The sequence below is a fragment of the Portunus trituberculatus genome, chromosome 25, assembly GCF_017591435.1.
Source record: "Portunus trituberculatus isolate SZX2019 chromosome 25, ASM1759143v1, whole genome shotgun sequence".
Taxonomy (NCBI): Eukaryota; Metazoa; Arthropoda; class Malacostraca; order Decapoda; family Portunidae; genus Portunus; species Portunus trituberculatus.
In genome coordinates, this window is record NC_059279.1 from 3257501 (window position 1) to 3277500 (window position 20000).

At 42.1% G+C, this 20000-nt stretch overlaps 1 protein-coding gene across 9 annotated transcripts in view; it reads right to left on the minus strand.

Annotated features, from left to right (window-relative positions):
- Positions 1-20000, minus strand: part of LOC123508557 (vicilin-like seed storage protein At2g18540) — a 171209-nt gene that overhangs the window by 24030 nt on the left and 127179 nt on the right. The window lies entirely within an intron of this gene.

Genomic DNA, 20000 nt, shown 5'->3' on the forward strand with positions numbered 1-20000 from the left:
CATGCAGGCGAACACTTTCCCCTCGTATGCTTGTCTGGCAGAGATGTAAAACCTGTACTTGATTCTTCCTTAACTCTCTCAGCACCGGAACAGCTTTTTTGCTTAGAGTTTTGAGTACGATTAGGTGATTCTATTGACATTAGGAAAGGTCTATAGAGGTTAGAAGATTAATGGCTACAGTCTTCACTATTTTAATCCCCACATGAGTTTCTGAAAAATGAAATCGTCAAATAGTGAGCAGAATGAATATGGAAACGCGTCATGGTACTGAAGGGGTTAATGCCATGCTGTCCTATGCTTGTCTTGCGCCTTCACACCACTTTATTATCTGTTTATTTATCTTTTTTTTTTTCTTATGCGTTTTTGCCTCTATTGATACAAAAGGTTCAGGAAATGATTAAGAGGACATACGCTTTAGTTTTTACGTAAGTGTATTTTTTTTCTCTCTCTCTTCCTTGCTTCTGCTGACCTAAAACGTAAAATTCTGGTAAATATTAACAGGAAATACGTTTTTATTCTTATTTTGGCTTATCATTTATATATATTTTTCCTGGTAAATCAATAAGAAACACACTTTTTTTTTCTCTCTCTCTCTCTCTTCCTTGCTTCTACTGACTTAAAACTTAAAATTCTGGTAAATATTAACAGGAAATACGTTTTTAATTTCACTTTTGTTTATTGTTTATCTATTCTTTTCCTTCTAAATCAATAAGAAATGTACTTTTTTTCCTTTCTCTTCCTTGCTTCTACTGATCTAAAACGTAAAATTCTGGAAAATATTAACAGGAAGAATATTTTTCATTTCAGTTTTGTTTATTGCTTATCCATTCTTCTGCTTCTGAATCCATAAGAAGCGCACTTTCTCTCTCTCTCTCTCTCTCTCTCTCTCTCTCTCTCTCTCTCTCTCTCTCTCTCTCTCTCTCTTCCTTGCTTCTGCTGACCTAAAACGTAAAATTCTGGAAAATATTAACAGGAAATACGTTTTTATTTATCTATTTTTTTCTTCTAAATCTAAGAAACTCACCTTTTTTCCTCTCTCTTCCTTGCTTGTACCGCCGCAAAAAGTGAAATATAGGTAACGATTACGAGGAAATACGCTATTTATGTTATTTTCTTTTTCTTTTTTCTTTTATCTTTGTTTCCTTTCCTTTCTTCTGAATCAATAAGAAATGCGCTGTTTATTTTCTCTTCCCTTCTGGTAAGGATAAAAGGGAATACGTTTATTTATTTACCTATTTATTTATTTATTTATTTATTTATTTATTTATTTATCTCTTCTCTTATTTATTTATTTATTTATTTATTTCTCTCTTCCCTTCTGGTAAAAATAAAAGGGAATACGTTTATTTTTATATTTGTTTATTCTTTTATCTATTTTTTTCTTTCGTTTACTTCTAAATCAATAGTAAATAGTTTTTTTCTCTTCCTTGCTTCTACTGCCGCAAAAAAAAGTAAAGGAAAAATTCAGCTCTTCTCGTTACTTTTCTTCACTCATTTTTTTCCTCCAGTCTATGAGTAAAGTAACATTAGACTCACCAGGCAAGGAGGTCAAAGTCTCGCCTTCCTCCTCCTCCTCCTTCTACACCACTCCGCGTCTGCCTTGTACCTTTCGCAAGCTTGCATGATGAACATAACACTCCCCACGACACACACACACACACACACACACACACACACACACACACACACACACACACACACACACACACACACACACACACAAGCATCCACTCCTACTCCTCCACATCCTAGGTTCAATTGAAGTGCATTAGGAGTGACAGGAGCGGATGTACTAATGCCAAGAGCGACTGTACCATTAGAAGTTGCAAGATTTATGAACCACTGACCACTCACTCCTCCTCCTCCTCCTACTCCTCCTCTTCTTCTTCCTTCTTCCTCCTCCTCCTCCTTCTCTTGGCCTCCTAACGTTTCCAGAGGTAGGTCAAGGCTTCTGATCCAATCTTGTGGTGTATTTATAGATTCACACACACACACACACACACACACACACACACACACACACACACACACACACACACACAGACACGCTTCACCTCATATCCTCCCTCACGTGGCAGACAGATTAAGAAGTGGAGGCTTGAGTCATTTGAGGTGGAATTTGTAGCAGTGTTGGCAGGCCTTGACCGCGTAAGTGACTGATAGAAGAACCGACAAGGCAAGTAAGCAATGCACTGGTGGGACTGATGACGGCCACATTAAAAGAAGCCTGTCTCTTTCGCCACAACAAGTTTTCAAGGCCCCATAGACGACTAGCTGGGTTTTGAAGACAGTTTCTCCCTTTAATAAACTAGAAATTTTGCCAATCTATCACCGGAACCATAAAAATACCCTTATAAACATGAGTATCTTTAACTAGAGCTCTCTCACCCCGATAATTTTTCAAGTCCCTATAGACGATTAGCCGGGTTTTCAAAATAATAATTTCTTCTCATTATCAACTAGAATTCTTGCTAGTTCATCACCAGAATCATAAAAATATCTTAAAAATCATGAGTATCTTCAACTAGAGCTCTCTCACCAAGACAATTTTTCAAGTCCCAATAGAAGACTAACCGGATTTTTAAGATAATTTCTCCATATGATCAACAAAAAATCTTGTTAATCCATCACCAGAACCATAAAAATACTCTTAAAAACATGAGTATCTTCAATTAGAACCTTAAAGATAGTCATAGTGACAGAGCAAAGCGTTTTTGAATACGGGTCTGAGAACTAAAGTATGCACTTGTAATGTCACTTGTGTTTAATCTGTTCATTACCGTAACGTGTTTTTCATATTCCTTCTGGTTACTATTTGGTAATTTTACACAGCTTCAGAAACACGTTGGGATTAGAATAGTAAAGACTCTGGCCATTAATATTCCGACCTGCATAGACCTTTCCTAATGCAAATAAAATCGTCTAATGACATCCAAAAATCAAGGTAAACATGTATCTCAGTACTGAAGGGGTAAAATGGAAGGGAATTAGTGAAGGTAAATTACCAGACTGTACTAGGATGGTAGAAGGTATGAAAGAGGTGGTTTGGTGAAGGAGTAAGTGGCAAATGGAAGAGGAGGAATAAAAGAGGTGATAAAGATGAAGGAAAGAGGAGGAATGAAAAGAGAAGGTAAAAAGATGAAGGGGAGAGATGAAATAAAAGAGAAGGTGATGAAAATGAAGGAGAGAGGAGGAATGAAAACAAATAGGGTGATAAAGATGAAGCTGAGAGGTGGAATGATACGAGAATGTGATAAAGATGAAGAAGAGAGGAGGAATGAAAAGAGAAGATGATAAAGATGAAGCAGAGAGAAAATAGGAGGTGATAAAGATGAGAGGGAAACACACACAAGACATGGAAGGGAAAAGAAATGTTGCGTACTTCCACAGAGGAGAAAAAAGGAATGACAACAACTGCAACACAGCACAAGAATAAAAAAAAAAGTAAAAAGGTAAACCAAACCTTCCTCCTTAGTAAAACAGAGAAAAAAAAGGACAAACAACAACAACAACAACAACAACAACAACAACAGCTACAACAACAACAACAACAGCAACAAAACATCAACCATCCTCAACATCCTTACTTCACACACACAAAAAGAAAAGAGAAAAAAAGAAAAGGAAAAAAATGACCACAACGGTTTTATGACCTCAAGCAACACACGACCCTCAGGTGGACAACAACACAACAAGAAAACAAGACAACAACAAGCACGACCCAAGACGGAAGGTGGCGCAGGCGGGGCAGGAGGCAGCCAGCAAAGATTAAAGGTCACACGGATGAACTTTCTTGACCTACCCCCTACCTTACCCACCCCCCTATAGAGACCCCAGTCCCTCCTCACCTTCCTACCTGGCCTCCGAAGCTATAGGAGGTTTAATAAAGGCGAGGGAATGAGTGAGTGAAGCTGAGTGAAGCTGAGTGAAGCCTTGAAGTGTCACTGGTACGATATATTGATACGCTTGGACTTTATGGCTTCAGAAATTGTAACTATATATTCTTTTATGTAAGAAGACAAATTTGGCCAAGAGCAATAAAAAATGATAGAAAAAGGCCCATTCAGTTGCCAGTCCACTTGAAAGTCTAAGAGAGTTAGCCAAAATAAAAGGGTAAATGTCCAATGAAGTCAAGTCATAGGAAGTTGGAAATACAGAAGCAGGCAGGGAGTTTCAGAGTTTACCAGAGAAAGGTATGAATGATTGAGAGTATTGGTTAACTCTTCCATTTGACCATTTTTGTTTCTTTTTAAAGGATATATTGTATTTTGAAATGTTTTTGTACTCTTATTACGACTGTTTTCCTTTTTTCAATGGCTACAGAGATAGATAGATAGATAGATAGATAGATAGATAGAGAGAGAGAGAGAGAGAGAGAGAGAGAGAGAGAGAGAGAGAGAGAGTCATCGGTCATTGCTACCGTACCAACCATCCATGTAAATGTGTGATACTAGATAAGAAATATTTATGTACTCTCTCTCTCTCTCTCTCTCTCTCTCTCTCTCTCTCTCTCTCTCTCTCGCAACTCACACACGTACACCCATCATCAAACCATCCCTACAACCGTTCTGATGCCTCGCTCCCACACGCAGACGCACTCAATCGCACGCAAGCACGAAAAACGGGAAGCCCCACGCGAGGCAAGAGGTGGGCGGCGATGGAGAGGCGAGGGGGCGGTGGCGAGGCGAGGGATGAATGAAGGGCAGGTAAGCAGTAGGTGAATGAAGCTCTCCAGTGTCCCGAGGCTACAGTCGTGTTGATACAGAAGCAAAAAGTGCCCATCAACTCCTCCTGGTCGCTCGTGGGTACGCCGCCGCCGCTGTCTATCTGCCGCGGGAAGTAATTAACGATATAAAAGGCCGAATTTACTGTTAATAAAGTAGAATCTGCCTTGTTGTCGCGTTCTCAGGCTCGCGGGGAAAAAACAGTCGCGGGGCAGAGAAGCGTGACGAATAAAGTCCAGGGGCAAGGCGGGCGTCTCGAGAAATCACAGTTCCTCATCTCACCTACTTAGAGGTGTGATCATCCTCGCGCGTTAATTAAGCGAACTACCGCACGGAACACACGGAACACACGGAACCCTCAGCCGCTATGACACACGAAGATAGAGCCGCACGCAACGTAGAGGTGAAGGAGGAGGAGGAGGAGGAGGAGGAGGAGGAGGAGAAGAAGGAGGAGGAGGAGGAGGAGGAGGAGAAGGAGATAGCGGAGGAGGAGAAGGAGTAAGAGGAAATGGGGAAGCAGTAAGAAGAGAAGCAGAAAGAGGAGGAGGAGGAAGAGGAGAAGGAAAAGGAGAAAGAGGAGAAGCAGGAAAAGAAAGAGGAGGAGCAAGAAGAGGAGGAGAAGGAGAAGGAAGAGGAGGAGGAGGAGAAGGAAGAGGAGAAGCAGGGAGAGGAGGAAAAGGAGAAGGAAGAAGAAGAGAAAGAAAATGAAGAGAAGCAGGAAGAGGAAGAAAAAGAGAAGGAGTAGGAAGAAGAGGAAGAAAAGGAAGAGGAGGAGGAGGAGGAAGCGGAGAAGGAGGAGGAAGAGGAAAAGGAAGATGAAAGAGGAGGAGGAGGAGGAAGAGAAAAAATCGTCACTAACTCATACACTCCCAATCTCTCTTTCTTAAACATTCATAACTCTATAGAAACTACCTAGAAGATAAAGAAAAAGAGAGAACATGAGCTCGAGTTTGTCTTTATAACCCACGTAACTATTCAAAACAAAGAATAAATAGTTACAAGGTCATTTTTCAACACCCACCTATAGAAATGTTTGCCTAGTCATGAAGAAAGAGAGAGAATGTGTCGCTGAGTCTGTGTTTTCTTGAGGCTACAAAACTAATTAAGAGTGTACAAGAATGGGTGTTTACAAGGTTGCGCAAGGGATTATGGGAGAAGTGGTCCAGAGGTGAAGGTTAATGAGGTTAATGCCACTCCCTGGATCTTTCTTTCCTGTATCCTGGTCTCCCTTCCTTCATCATTCTATTTTGTATGCATCTCTTTCCTATAATCCAGTAACCCTTTCTTTATAATAGTTTTTGTGTACCTCTTCACTATATTCCAGTAACCCTTTCTTTATAATAGTTTCTTGTGTACCTCTTTCCATACATTCCAGTAACCTTTTCTTCATAACTTTTCCTTGTATATCTCCTTTAAATCTCTTACTTATTTTCTTGTCATCCTTTTTTCATTACCTTTTCTCGTGTATTTTTTTTTACTATTTTCTGTGTCCCAGTCACTTTTCTTGGCTTTCTTTCGCTGCGTGTCTCTGAAAGTTCACTAACATTTGCCCTAGCCACAAAATCCGTAGTATCTTAATCCGGTATTCTTAACCCCTCTCAGTATTGGGACACAGTTTTACCTTTAGTTTTACACGATTTTATTTACATTAGGGAAGGGTCTATGGAGGTCAGAAGATTAATGGCCAGGGTTTTCACTATTTCAAACCCCACAAAAGTTTTTGAAGCTGTATAAAGTCACCAAATAGAAAACATAATTAATATGAAAGCGTGTCATGGTACTTGAAGGGGTTGAACGCTCTATTCTATCATTAGGGCTGTTTACGAAAGGCACAGAGATGATTAAATGAGTACATATTGCTGTTTTCTCCCTCATTTGATATATAAACCACAGTAAACTATCCTTATAACCATAACTACTTTGAAAACTTCATTAACTTCCATTAGAGTATATTAAAACGTGGAAGGAGGGACTTCCACGTGTAGGCTTGACATCTTCATTCTCCCTAATTTTCTTGTGTTCTTAAGCTGGAATATTTGAGAAAATTGAGTGAAACCATACCAGCTTCCTTGACCTTTCCCTTCCTCCCTGCTCCCTTCCTCTCTCTTCTATACTATTAGAGGAGAACGTTTTGTAAGTCTTCACGTTCTTATAATGAAAAATTTGTACCTTTCTCTTCCTCTCTCCTTCCTTTCGTTCTCTCCTATACAATCAGAGGCCAGCCTTTAGAAACCTCTCACGTTTTAATACTGAAAATTTTGTACCCTCCCCTTTCTCTCTGTTCCCTTCCGTTCTCTTCTAAATCATCAGAGGCCAGCCTTTAGTAACTCTAACGTTCTAATAATGAAAAACTTGTACTCTTCTCTTCCTCTCTGCTTCCTTCCTAAACTATCAGAGGCCAGCCTTTAGTAACCTCTAACGTTCTAATAATGAAAAATTTGCAGCCTTCCTTTCCTCTTTGCTTCCTTCCGCTCCTTCCTAATCCACCAGAGACCAGCCTTTAGTAACCTCTCACATTCTAATACTGAAAATTTTGTACCCTCTTCTTCCTCTCTGCTTCCATCCGCTCCTTCCTAAAGCATCAGAAACCAGCCTTTAGTAACTCTCACGTTCCTACACTGAAATACTCAAAAACTAAAATCAGACCAAGTAGAACCGTTTGATCACTTCCTTGAGCGTTGCCTTCCCTCCCTACACTGCTCCCTTTCGTCCCCTTCCGCTCCCTCGTATACAATGAAGGAGTTGGGTTGCCTGGGAATTCTAAGGTACAAGTAAAAGGAAAGTGTATGTGTTTACCATTCGCTACGCCTCATCTACCACGTGAGCGATGAACGAGAGGGAGAAATAGTTTGGAGCCTCAGAAGACCAGTTTTTCCTGCCCTCTTCTAACACGATAACCACTCAGCCACGGAACCAACGACCTATTTTGAGGGGCAAGGCTAACATGGGAGTGTCTGGCGGCTGTGTCGAGAGATTTAACCTACGTAGAGCAGCGCAGAGGAGAGGAAAGGTTCTGAAAGTGAAGTGAGGTAGATGCTGTGATGTTCCAGTGATGGTGAGTATGATGGTGGTGGTATTGAGAGTGAAATGGAAGTAATGGGGATAGTAGTAATGGTTGTAGTAGTAGCAATAGTAGTAGTAGGGTAATAGTAATCGTAGTAATGGTAGAAATAGTATCTCCATTACACCAATATGAACCTTACTCTCGTTTTCTTTCTCTCCTTATCTCTCTCTCTCTTCCTCATTTTCTTCAACCGTGCAGAGAAAGAAAAAAGAAAATAAATTAGGAAAAAAGAAGAGGATGATAAATTTGACACGAGGTCATTCATGGAAGGAAAACTAACACTCATCCAAGCAAAGGAAGGAAAAGGAGGAGAAAAAGAGGAAGAAAAAGAAGGAAAGAAGAAGAAAAAAGAAAGGAAAAGGAGGAAAAAGAGGAAGGAAAAGAGGAAGAAAGAGGAGGAGAAAAAAAGAGGAAGGAAAAGAGGAAAGAAGAGGAAAAGGAAAAAGACGAAGGAAAAGAGGAAGGAAAAAAGAGGAAGGAAAAGAGGAAAGAAGAGGAAGAAAAAAGGAGGAAGAAGGAAAAGAGGAAGGAAAGGAAAAAAAGGAGAAGAAAAGAGGAAGGGAAAGGAAAAAGGAAAAGGAAAGAAAAGGAAGGAAAAGAAAGGAAGAAGGAAGGGAAGAAAAGAAAACGAAAGATGGAAAAGAGGAAGGAAAAGGGAGGAAAAGGAGGAAGGAAAAGAAGGAGGAAAAGGAGGAAGGAAAAGAGGAATGAAAAGAAAAAAGAGAAGGAAAAGGAAGGAAGAAGAAGGAAAAGAAGGAAGGAAGAAAGAAAACGAAAGAAGGAAAAAGAAGGAAAAGAGGAAGAAAAGGAGGAAGGAAAGGAAGAAAGGAGAAGAAGAAGGAAAATGAAGAGGAAAAGAGGAAGGAAAAGAAGGAAGAGGAAGAGAAAGAAAACGAAAAGGAAGGGGAAAAGAGGAAGGAAAAGGAGGAAGGAAAAGGAGGAAAAGGAGGAAAAGAAGGAAGGGAAGGGTGGTGTGGTCAGGAACGTTCAGGCATTTCCTCGTCTTCTGCCTGGGTACGACACGTTCACTAAGCTAACCTGTTCCTCTCTCTCTCTCTCTCTCTCTCTCTCTCTCTCTCTCTCTCTCTCTCTCTCTCTCTCTCTCTCTGCTGCTGCTTTTTACATTTCACTTCTCTAAATATTTTATCCATTTATTTTTCTTTATTTTCTTTTTTCTTCATCGTCAGTTTCTTTATGTTTTTTTTCCTGTTCAAGTCTTTCTTCTTCTTTTAAAACGTTTCCTCTTTACGTTTTACTTTATTATTGTTTCAGTCTGTCTTGTTTTGATTTTCTTCTCGTATTTAACTCTAATAAACAGTGCATCTATTTATGAATCTCTTAAATTTTATCTATATATCTATCATTCTGTCAATCTATTCGTCTGGCATTAAAATCTTTTCCTACACTCCTCTCTTCCTTTTTTTTCATTTACCAGTCTCTTTTATCACTTTCTTCTTTTTTTAAGTCTAACAATATTTTTTTTTATCATTCCATGTACTATCTTTTCTCTTTCTCGTAAATAATCTTACAATCTCTAACTTCTCAGCCCTTCAATCCTCTCTCTCTCTCTCTCTCTTCTCTCTGGCTATCATCTTTTCTTTCCTCTCTTCACATCACGTAAGCCTTTTTTTACTGTCATTCTACACCAAGCTTAAGTCTTTTGTCACCCAATACTCTTGCTGTGCGCCTAATCCTCAGTCGTCGCGATAAGATTCAAGACTCCTTTCCATTCACAAGGGATCTGAGTAAAGGAGGCTTTCATTTGTATTTCACACTGACTAGAGGAAAATTTTAAACTGTTTTTGTATACCGTAAAGGAAGAGTTTATGAATTATTCTCATCTCAGAGTCTTACTGAATTGATTGAAGGGATTATAGTTTTTGGAAATGTGTCTTAAGTTCTTTCTGTCTTTCTGTCTGTCTGCCTGTGTCTGTCTGTCTATCTGTCTGTCTGCCTGTATGTTTGTCTGTTTGGCTATTGTCTATCTGTCTGTCTGTCAGTCTCTCTCTCTCTCTCTCTCTCTCTCTCTCTCTCTCTCTCTCTCTCTCTCTCTCTCTCTCTCTCTCTCTCTCTCTCCCCTTTTAAAACTCCTACTAAACGTTGTACCCTGAAGGAAAACCCCAAAGACACACACACACACACACACACACACACACACACTTACAGTACAGAAGCTCCTTGTATAATCTGTATCCTTCCATTCAACAGTCCTCGGGGGCACAAAATGAAGCTACATTACCCTCTAGTTCCCCAAGCGTGTCTGATTCCCTGTACCTCCGCTTCCCTTCTTCCCTTCCCCGCCCGGAGCTCCACGTCTGCCCCGCCTCCCCTGCTGCTGTGTCCCACTTAATCTTCAAGGGTGTCCACGTGCGCCCCTTGTAACTGATCTTGTGGGAATATTAACATGGCAGTGATGGTAATCCTTGTGTTTCTGCCTAAGGGATGAGGGCGTGCTGGGTGGGTGGGTGGGTGGGTGGGTGGGTGGATTGGTGGGTTGGTGGTAAAGAAAGGGTGTGTGTGAGGGGATGGGGTGTGGAGGGAGGGTGTGTGTGTGTGGGGTGAAGGTGTGTGTGTGTGTGTGTGTGTGTGTAAGGTTATTTTCGCTTTGTTTATCTTCGTTGTGCCTTGTTTTATTTCTTGGTTTCTCTCTCTCTCTCTCTCTCTCTCTCTCTCTCTCTCTCTCTCTCTCTCTCTCTCTCTCTCTCTCTCTCTCTCTCTCTCTCTCTCTCTGGTCTTGTTCTCCTTTCTTTAATTTGTCGGTGTTCAAATCGATTTTTAAAGGGCTTGTTCGTACGTGCTTGCATAGAGGTCAAGGTGTATGTGCCTGTGTGTGTGTGTGTGTGTGTGTGTGTGTGTGTGTGTGTGTGTGTGTGTGTGTGTGTGTGTGTGTGTGTGTGTGTGTGTGTGTGGGTGTGTGTGTGTAATAACAGTATAACTAATTCAGTCTTCCATTTCTATTTTCTATTTCAATATACGTGCACACTCCCTCTCCCACTCCCTCTCCCTCTCTCTCTCTCTCTCTCTCTCTCTCTCTCTCTCTCTCTCTCTCTCTCTCCCAAGCATCACATCATCGCCACTTATTTCCAAACCCCAAAACTCGCCCTCCACTTAAGCACACATAGCAAAAACAACCATAAACTCACCAAGACTAACACCAATACGTTAGGGAACATAATGAATCACCACCGCTATTAATACCACCACCATCACCACTTTCAGGTAAACACAGCCACCACCATTACCACCTCCGGGTATATACAGAAAGGTAACCACACACACACAGATAGATAGATAGATAGATAGACAGATAGATAGATATACGGACACATACATACATTTTTTCTAAGGTTGGATGAAGTTAGAGATGTAATAAAGAATGATAAATAGAAAGGTATATTGAAATGCCACTCTCCTTAAAAATATGACAGAATGATTATACAAATTAAGGGAAATGTCTTGAAGGAAGGACAAACAGTGCATTGATCAATAAATGTCTCGGTACACGTGTTGAGTTAATGGAGTATTATGATGGGTGGGTTATTCATTATGATCGGTGATGCAAAGGACTTAAACAATATAGAATTAAGATATTGTTACGTTTAGCACCTGTATATACGGGTTCTCTGTACCAAATGAGAAAGAAATGGATTAAAATAGAGGAAAAAAAAAACAGCCATATGTACTTGTAGAACACACACACACACACACACACACACACACACACACACACACACACACAAGCAACCTCACCTCACAATCTCCTTCATTTACTTAACCCTGATTTAGAGCCGCACCTGGACTAATTAGCACCTGCCTGGCTTCACCTTGAGTCTGGCCGGTTGGAACAGATACCAAACTTCCTTCTGGGATCGATAAATAGCCGGCCAGCCTCCACAGGGAACGCTGGAGAGACGAGCGCAATTGAAGAGAGCTCCGTGGTCTGTATATATATTTGGAACTGCTCAGTAAAATTAATGCCACGTCCCAGCCTGGTATGGCCCGCTGGGATGAGCCAGGTATTAATGCACTGCGCCCACTACGAGCCACTTCGGTCCCCTGGTGGCTGTGGGAGTCGTAAAGTATTCACTAATTATATTGTTCCCTCTGCTTCCTCCCACCTCCAGTCCGCTGCGGTGTAGGAATGAAGGTGTGGGGGAAGAAATAGTTACACTTGTGGTCTGAGAGTAATGGAAACACGTCTGTGAATGGTAAAGGGGGTGTGAGTGAATGGGCTTAATTGCTACCACGAGGTGACGAGTTGTATTGAGATTGTAAGCTACGTGCGGGGAGGTGTGGCGGGGAAGGTAAGGTGTGGTAAGGTGTATGAAGGCCCAGTATAAGGTGTATTAGGACTCAGTAAGTTACGGTAAGCTATATAGATGTACGTTATATTAAAAAAAAAAACGCCACTATAAATGAATGACAAAAAAAAAGGTCATATTTCTTCAGAGTTCTCTTCTGACTATATTTCTATTTAACTTCTTTAGGAACTGGCACCTCAGTAAGCCTTTTATCAATTTACTTTTTTTACCCTAGACGATGTTCTCCTTCATACAATAAAAAAGAAAATTTGAATATATGGTAGTCAGCAAATCAACGCAACAAAACCCACAACAATACTTACGCAAGGTCTGTTTAGCACGAATACCGCGAAGATCTTTATTTAGTTAAGTGTACTGAGGCGGACATACGCATTGCACCCTTGCAGCACCTACCCACAGCCCCGTCATCCCCACAGCACAAGCAGGGCAAAGATAAAGGGACCTCGCAGCACCTCCCCACAGCCCCATCAGCCCTACAACACAGACAGGGCAAAAATAAAGAGACCTCCGCAGCAACTCCCCACAGTCCCGTCAGCCCCACAGCACAGGCAAGGCAAAGATAAAGGGTTTCCCGCTGCCTCCCCCACTCCAGTATATTGCAGAGTTTATACCCAACACTCGCTAGCCTGGCCTGGACCCGCGGCCTATCACATCTTACTTCTGCCTCTCGTTCTCCTTCCTGGGTGTAAATATATCAGATCCAATATACCCATCCAGGCGCTGAGGTTTATTAGACGTGAGGTTAGTGCAGCCTAATTTACTAATATACGTTTGCGCAACTGGTTCGTTCATTTTGTCCTAACTGCGCACTGACGGGAGTGAGGGAACACGTGTGCTGAACGCGTGGTAGGAGGTGCACAGATGGTTGATTTTACTAAAGGATGAGATTTCTTTGTTTATAAAAGAGAGTTAATAAATTGATAAAATAAAAAAGCCCATTTAAGTGTCAATGCACGAAGCGAGGTGAAGCACAAATTAGAGGACAAGTATTTTCTCTCTTGTTTACGGAAATACAAAAGCAGTGAGTTCCAAAGTTCACCAGAAAAGGAATGAATGACTGAGAACACTCATTAACTCTTGCATTAGAAAGATGGACAAAACGGAACTCACCAAACACGACTGAAATGATAACAGGAACCTCGTAAAAAGAAAATAACAAGCCAGTACAAGAAGTCTGGGTAGAACAAGAGACCAACAACCAGTAACAATAAGACACAGAATCAACGTTTAGTAAGTCACGCACAAAAACCTGCCAAACCAATACATAAGAGATCCCAGGGGCACCGCTTCCACGTACAGCAGCAGCCACAGCAGGAGGGAATTAAAGAACGGCCTGGATTCAATTAGACTTTTTTCCCACCTCACAAACAGGTAGACTGAAGCGGCGCGGAGCAAAACAGTAGAGGAATATCCGTGTGGGTTTACCTTCTTCATTTCTGCTAAAAGGGAACTCTGGAATTCCCTGCCTGTGCCTGGTAAAGTCTGAAACTCCCTGCCTCTTGCTTTCCTTCGTGTCCTCGCGTCCTTTCCTCCTTCCTCCTCTTCCTCCAATCATACATCTCTTCTACCTTATAAAGTAAACCACAAACAACTTCGTAAGGGCCAACACACCTGCTGCTGCTTGTTTTCCTTAATATTCCCCCTCCTCGCTCTCTCCAGCCAGCCTCACTTAGTCACTCACGCTAACCTGATTGAAATTGGAGTCGCGGAATAATTGAATAATTTTCCAGGGCGGGTCTTATTAATTAGCGGCAATTATCCTTGGTTAGAGAGTCAGCCGAGGGTTAATCACGTGATGCAGAGGACCCGGGTTTGCCTAATTGCCTGTGTCTTCAACAGGTGTGCGTCTCTCATTAAGCGAGCATGATTATCTACGGTGTTCTGGCCAAGATGCAAATTAAACTGTCCTCTCCTTAGGTTGGAGTATTTACCGCGGCCGACAAAGGAGTCTGCCTCAGAATAACTCAAAGCCAAGTGATAAAGTCCATTTTTAATTTGGTCAGTTTTACTTTACTTTATGTACCTGTGTTCCTGCTACCGTGATATTAACCTGAGTACGCCGGCCAGAGTCAGGAGGGCGGGGAGAGGGGGATAGAGGGACAGTGGGAAGCAGCAGGGGAGGAGAAAATGAAAGATAGGACGCGCAAAAGGAGAGAAGCAATAAGAAGAAGGTAAGAAAGGGAAGGAAATTTCATGGAGACATCAAGTAGGCATCAGCACAAAGGGAGAGGAAAGAAAGCAGATGTTGGAGGAACAGAGAGATTGAAAAGGAAAAAAGATATAAAAGAAATTGACTCCAAGGATGAAAACCAAGAGGGAACAATGAAAAAAAAAAGGAATATTTATTACGTTGGAAAATACAAACACGAAATACAGCGTTAAAAGAGAAGGACAGGTGTTAAAAGCAGATTGACCGGTATGATGGAGAAAGAAAGATTGAAAAGAAAAAAAAGGTATAAAAGAAAACGACTCTAAGGATGAAAGTCAAGAAGGAACAAAGAAAAGAAAGAAATATTTGTTACGTTGGAAAATACAAACACAAAATCCAACGTTAAAAGAGAAAGACAGGTGTTAAAAGCAGATTAACCGCTAGCTCTTCCTCTCTCTCCTCTCCCTCTCCCTCTCCTTCTCCATCTCTTCCTCTCCCTCTTTCTTTCTCTCTACTCATCCACCACCACCACAACCACCACCACCACCTCCTCCTTATCACTACAACTACCCATGCTGCCACCTTTCCTGAATACCTATCTATCTAACAATGTACCGACCTACCTATACACCTACCTACCTGTCTTCACCCATCACTACCTTCCCTATGACAGTCTTCAGAGATCGACAAAGGCCCAGGTTACTTTCAAACACCCCAAAAAAATACCTTCCATTATAAACTTCAGTCAGTCTGTTCACCAGTTTACATGTTCACTAGTTTACCAGTTTACCAGTTTACTAGATTAGTAGTTGACCAGTTTACTAGTTCACCAATTCACCAGTTGACCAGTTTACTAGTTCACCAATTCACCAGTTTACCAGTTTATAAGTTTACCAGTTAACCAGTTGACCAGTTTAACAGTTCACCAGTTTACCAGCTTACCAGTTTACCAGTTCACCAGTTTACCAGTTCGTCTTCTTAAGTCAAAACGTAAAACAAAGTGATCGAATATCCTGTAGATTTTTAAATAATAGGATCTGCCCGTCGGTGTGTGTGTGTGTGTGTGTGTGTGTGTGTGTGTGTGTGTGTGTGTGTGTATTGGACTAAGGGAATGTTATGTTTGTGAAGGCTAGACATGAAACAAATAAGAAGAGAAGTGGAACGTAAGGGAGAAGAGATAAGTGAAAAATTCCATGATGTGTGTGTGTGTGTGTGTGTGTGTGTGTGTGTGTGTGTGTGTGTGTGTGTGTGTGTGTGTGTGTGTGTGTGTGTGTTCTCAGAGTTGCCAGTAATGCACGGGAGCCTCGAGGGACTGCTAATACTACTAAATCATTGTCATCGTCATCATTTGCATAATAATGGCTGCTGTAATTAAAAGTGCAATGGTTATGATGATGATGATGATGGTACATAGAGAAAATATTATTATTATCATTATTATTATTATTATTATTATTATTATTATTATTATTATTATTATCATTATTATTATTATTATTATTATTATTGTTATTATTGTGATTGTTATTATAATTACAACCATCATAATTCTAAACCACAAATTGAAAGCAAAACACAAAATGATTAGAAGTAACAGGTATACACACATACACACACACACACACACACACACACACACACACACACACACACACACACACAGAGAGAGAGAGAGAGAGAGAGAGAGTCGTGATGCTGGGTGTGGTCAACAGTAGTGCCCAGACGTCACACCTCACTGAACTACTCTCTCTCTCTCTCTCTCTCTCTCTCTCTCTCTCTCTCTCTCTCTCTCTCTCTCTCTCCCATCATCTTAACCAGACAACTTTAGTGACATTTCATCAACTTTAGGAAGGGAACTTGACACACACACACACACACACACACACACACACACACACACACACACACACACGTACACAAGTAGAAGGGTCACGAAAAAGTTAGTGAATGCCTTTTTCCTTTAACTCTCCCAACTACTTCTTCCTTTCCTTTTTCCCTCTCTCCTTGCCGTCTCCCTTTGCTCTCCCTCCTCTCTCCCACGCCTCTCTCACACCACCCTGCGCCAGGAACCCGCCTGAGCGCGCCCCCAAACCGGTGCGAGTGCGCGGGGGTACCAACACACTGGCTGAGCTGTTAAGCCTCCCGCAGAGAAGGAAAAAATAAATATACAAGATTAAAATTGTAGCTACAGGTAAATTTACAGGTGATATGCTCACCTTCTTTGGCTGCACCTTTCCACCTTTCCTTATGGAGAGAGAGAGAGAGAGAGAGAGGTAGAAAGCTATATAATATCAAATTTATCTCTTTTTTTCCTCTCCTATTCGTAAAACTGTAGGAAATTCACCTCTTAACCGCCTGACCAGTAGTACATTAACATCTAAGTAACTTTTCATCGCTAGCCGCATCTCCCATCTCGCCACTCCACTCCTGCCCTCTCAGCCTCGCCGGCCCTCCCTCCTAAAGAAAGATACAATCAATTTCTTTCCATAAACACTGCAGCTTCTCACTTCTCTCCCTTTAACATTAACTTTCTAAGAGTGGTGGCGGCCAGAAGTGGAGGGGGAGGGTGAGAAGAGAGGCGGGGGGTGGATAAATGGGTTGGGTGATAGTGGGGGAGGTGCTGGGAGTGGGGAGACACCCAAGGGCGAAGGTGAGGGCAGCCTGCCAACACCACCCCACCTAAGAGTCTGTGTGTTTGTCCGTCTGTGTGTGTGTGTGTGTGTGTGTGTGTGTGTGTGTGTGTGTGTGTGTGTGTGTGTGTGTGTGCGCGGATTGGTATGTTTCCTACCTCCACCTGCACGTAAAGTCCTTCCAGGTATCTAAAAACACGTGTCCTTCGTACTTATCACTTGCTTCACCACCACCACCGCCACCACCACCACCATCATCACTACCAATGACCACCTGAGACCGGGCGCGCACCAGCTGAGGTCAAAGGTCAGAATCTGCGAACCAAGGAAATTCCAGGGACGGTGCGGCACAAAAGGCAGCGTCTGGAGGTCAAGGGGGCTCGTAAAGATGCTCCGAGGGTCAAGTGTCGCAGTGTGAGGGCAGCGCGATGACCTTCTGGGATTGTGATCGAGTGTGAAGGTGACAACTTGCTTCATAAAATTACCTGACGGAGTAAATGTAATATTCTGTCCATGCCTCTCTCTCTCTCTCTCTCTCTCTCTCTCTCTCTCTCTCTCTCTCTCTCTCTCTCTCTCTCTCTCTCTCTCTCTCTCTCTGAATCATTTGTCCACGAAAAGTTGTTGTCTATTTCTTTCTGTCCTTTTTTCTCCCTTCTCTTCTCTTTTTCTTCTCTTCTTCTTCTTCTTCTTCCTCCTTTCTTCCTTTCTTTTAGGCCGCGAAAAGTTATCTATTCTCTCTTTCTGTCACTTTTCTTCCTTCTCTTCTTTTTTTTTCTTCTTCTTCTCTTCTTCTTCCTCCTCCATCCTTCCTTTTTTTCTAGGCCACGAAAAGCTGTTGTCTATTTCCTTCTGTCACTTTTCTTTCTCCTCTTCTTTTATTTCTCCTCTTCCTCTTCTTCTTCCTCCTTTCTTCCTTTTCTCTGTATTGTTCTCGTCATTGAAGCTTTAATCAATCTGGCTTTCTCTTCTTCTCACGACTCTTATTTTCTTTTCCTCATGCTCCTCCTCTTCCTGTTCCTCCTCTATATCCTCTTCCTCCTCCTCCTCCTCCTCTCTTCATCATCATTATCTTCTTTTTTTCTTCATTCTTGTTCTATTTTTCCTCTGTTTTCTACATTTTCTTTTTCTCTATTCTGCTTCTGTATTATTCTTGGTATTGTTTTTCTTATTTTCTTCTTTCTCTTCTTCTCCTGTTATTGATATTCTTCTCCTCCACTGTCTTTTATTATTTTTATTCGATTCTCATTAGCATTGTTACCTTTTGTTCTTTCTTCTTCTTCTTCTTCTTCTGCTTCATCCTTCTCCTCCTCCTCCTCCTCCTCCTCCTATTATTATTATTCCTCTTCGACACCCTCCATTAATTCTTGTTCTTCTTAGTAATGTTAGTTTATTTGCCTCCTTCTCCTCCTCTCCTCCTCCTCCTCCTCCTCCTCCTCCTCCTTCTCCTCCTACTCTTCTTCATAGATCTCTGTTACTGCCTCTTCTACATATTATTACTTTACATCTCTCTCTCCTCCTCCTCTCTCACCTCCTACTCCGTTACACTCAATACTACCTCCCATAGTCAACCACGCCCCATTTCCTCACCACACGCCCACCCACAGCCACCAAAAGACCCGCCCACTTCTCTTCCTCCCTTGCCCTCACTCCTTAATAACCCCTGCACAGGAAGGGACGCTAATATAAACAAGAGAGGATGCGTAATGAATGATCGCCCAGACCTTCCCTGCCCTGTCTTGCCCTGTCCTGCTCGGCCCCCAGCGTGTTGCAGGCCAGGGGTGAAGGCCGCGATGTGGCAACACTGCGCGGCACGTCCTTCACTGCGTTACACATTACTGAGTTGCAAAATAATAACAAACACTCAGACAGACGCCAAAAAAAGAGTGCTGTGGGGGATTGGAGGGTAAGGAAGAGCTAGGGAGAGGGAGAGGGAGCGGGAATGAGGGAGAGGGAGAGGCAGTGAGGGAGAGAGAGAGTGAGGGAGAGGGGGAAGAAAAAATTGTTGTTTAACCGTATGTACTTAGTTACACATGCGCTCTCTCTCTCTCTCTCTCTCTCTCTCTCTCTCTCTCTCTCTCTCTCTCTCTCTCTGAACGTGTCCTACAAATAGATTACTCACACGCACCAATGTTTACCCGAGTGGAAAATTTATAGAAAACAAAGATAAGAAACCAGATGAAAAACAACAACAACACATCTTATGGAAACTGGAACGAAGGTGGTAGAGAAAATAGAAGTAGAAGAGGAAGAGAAAGAGAAAGAGAAAGAGGAGGAGAAGGAGGACGGGGACGAGGAGGAGGAGGAGGAGGAGGAGGAGGAGAAGGAGTGGTAAATGAAATGAAAAAGAGGAGGAAATAAAAGAAAAGGAAAGATGTCAATGAAAAAAAGAAGAGGAACAGAAAATTAAATAGACAAGCTGTAGAAAAAAACTAATAAAGGAAGAGAAGTAAATATGAAGGAGAATAAGAAGAAAGATTTGATAGAAAGAAAGAAAGAGGAGGAGGGAGGAGGAGGAGGATGAAGAAGAGGAGGAGTAAGAGTAAAGAGCTGGAGAATAGGCTGAGATCGAGACAGAAGAGGAGGAGAAGAAGGAGGTGGATGAGGAGAAAGAGATAGATAAGGAGGAGGAGAAGAAGACGGAGTAGAAGTAATAGTAATAGTAGTAGTAGTAGTAGTAGTAGGAGGAGGAGGAGGAGGAGGAGGAGTGGCTGTTTAAAGCGTCTAGTCTCGTCCAGTTGTTTGAAAGTGACACGTGTATTGTGAGGCAGCTGAGATGACCTTCTGGAAGACAATAAAGTCATTAGCGCAGCTTCCGCCGTGCCTCACCCGCTCCAAGGCACCACACGCGGCAAAACAAGGCAGGAGTTAAGTGACACAAAGAATACATTGAAACATTATCATTTTCACCCCTCTCTTTGCCATCTGCCAGCTTCCTCTCTCTCTCTCTCTCTCTCTCTCTCTCTCTCTCTCTCTCTCTCTCTCTCTCTCTCATTCCTCCTGTTCTCTTCCCTCCCTTCCTCCTTCACTATTTTTCTCCTTCTACCTTTCCTCGTGCTCTCTCTACCTCCCTCCTGTTCTCCTCTCTCCTCCCCTCCTTCTTCACTATTTCTC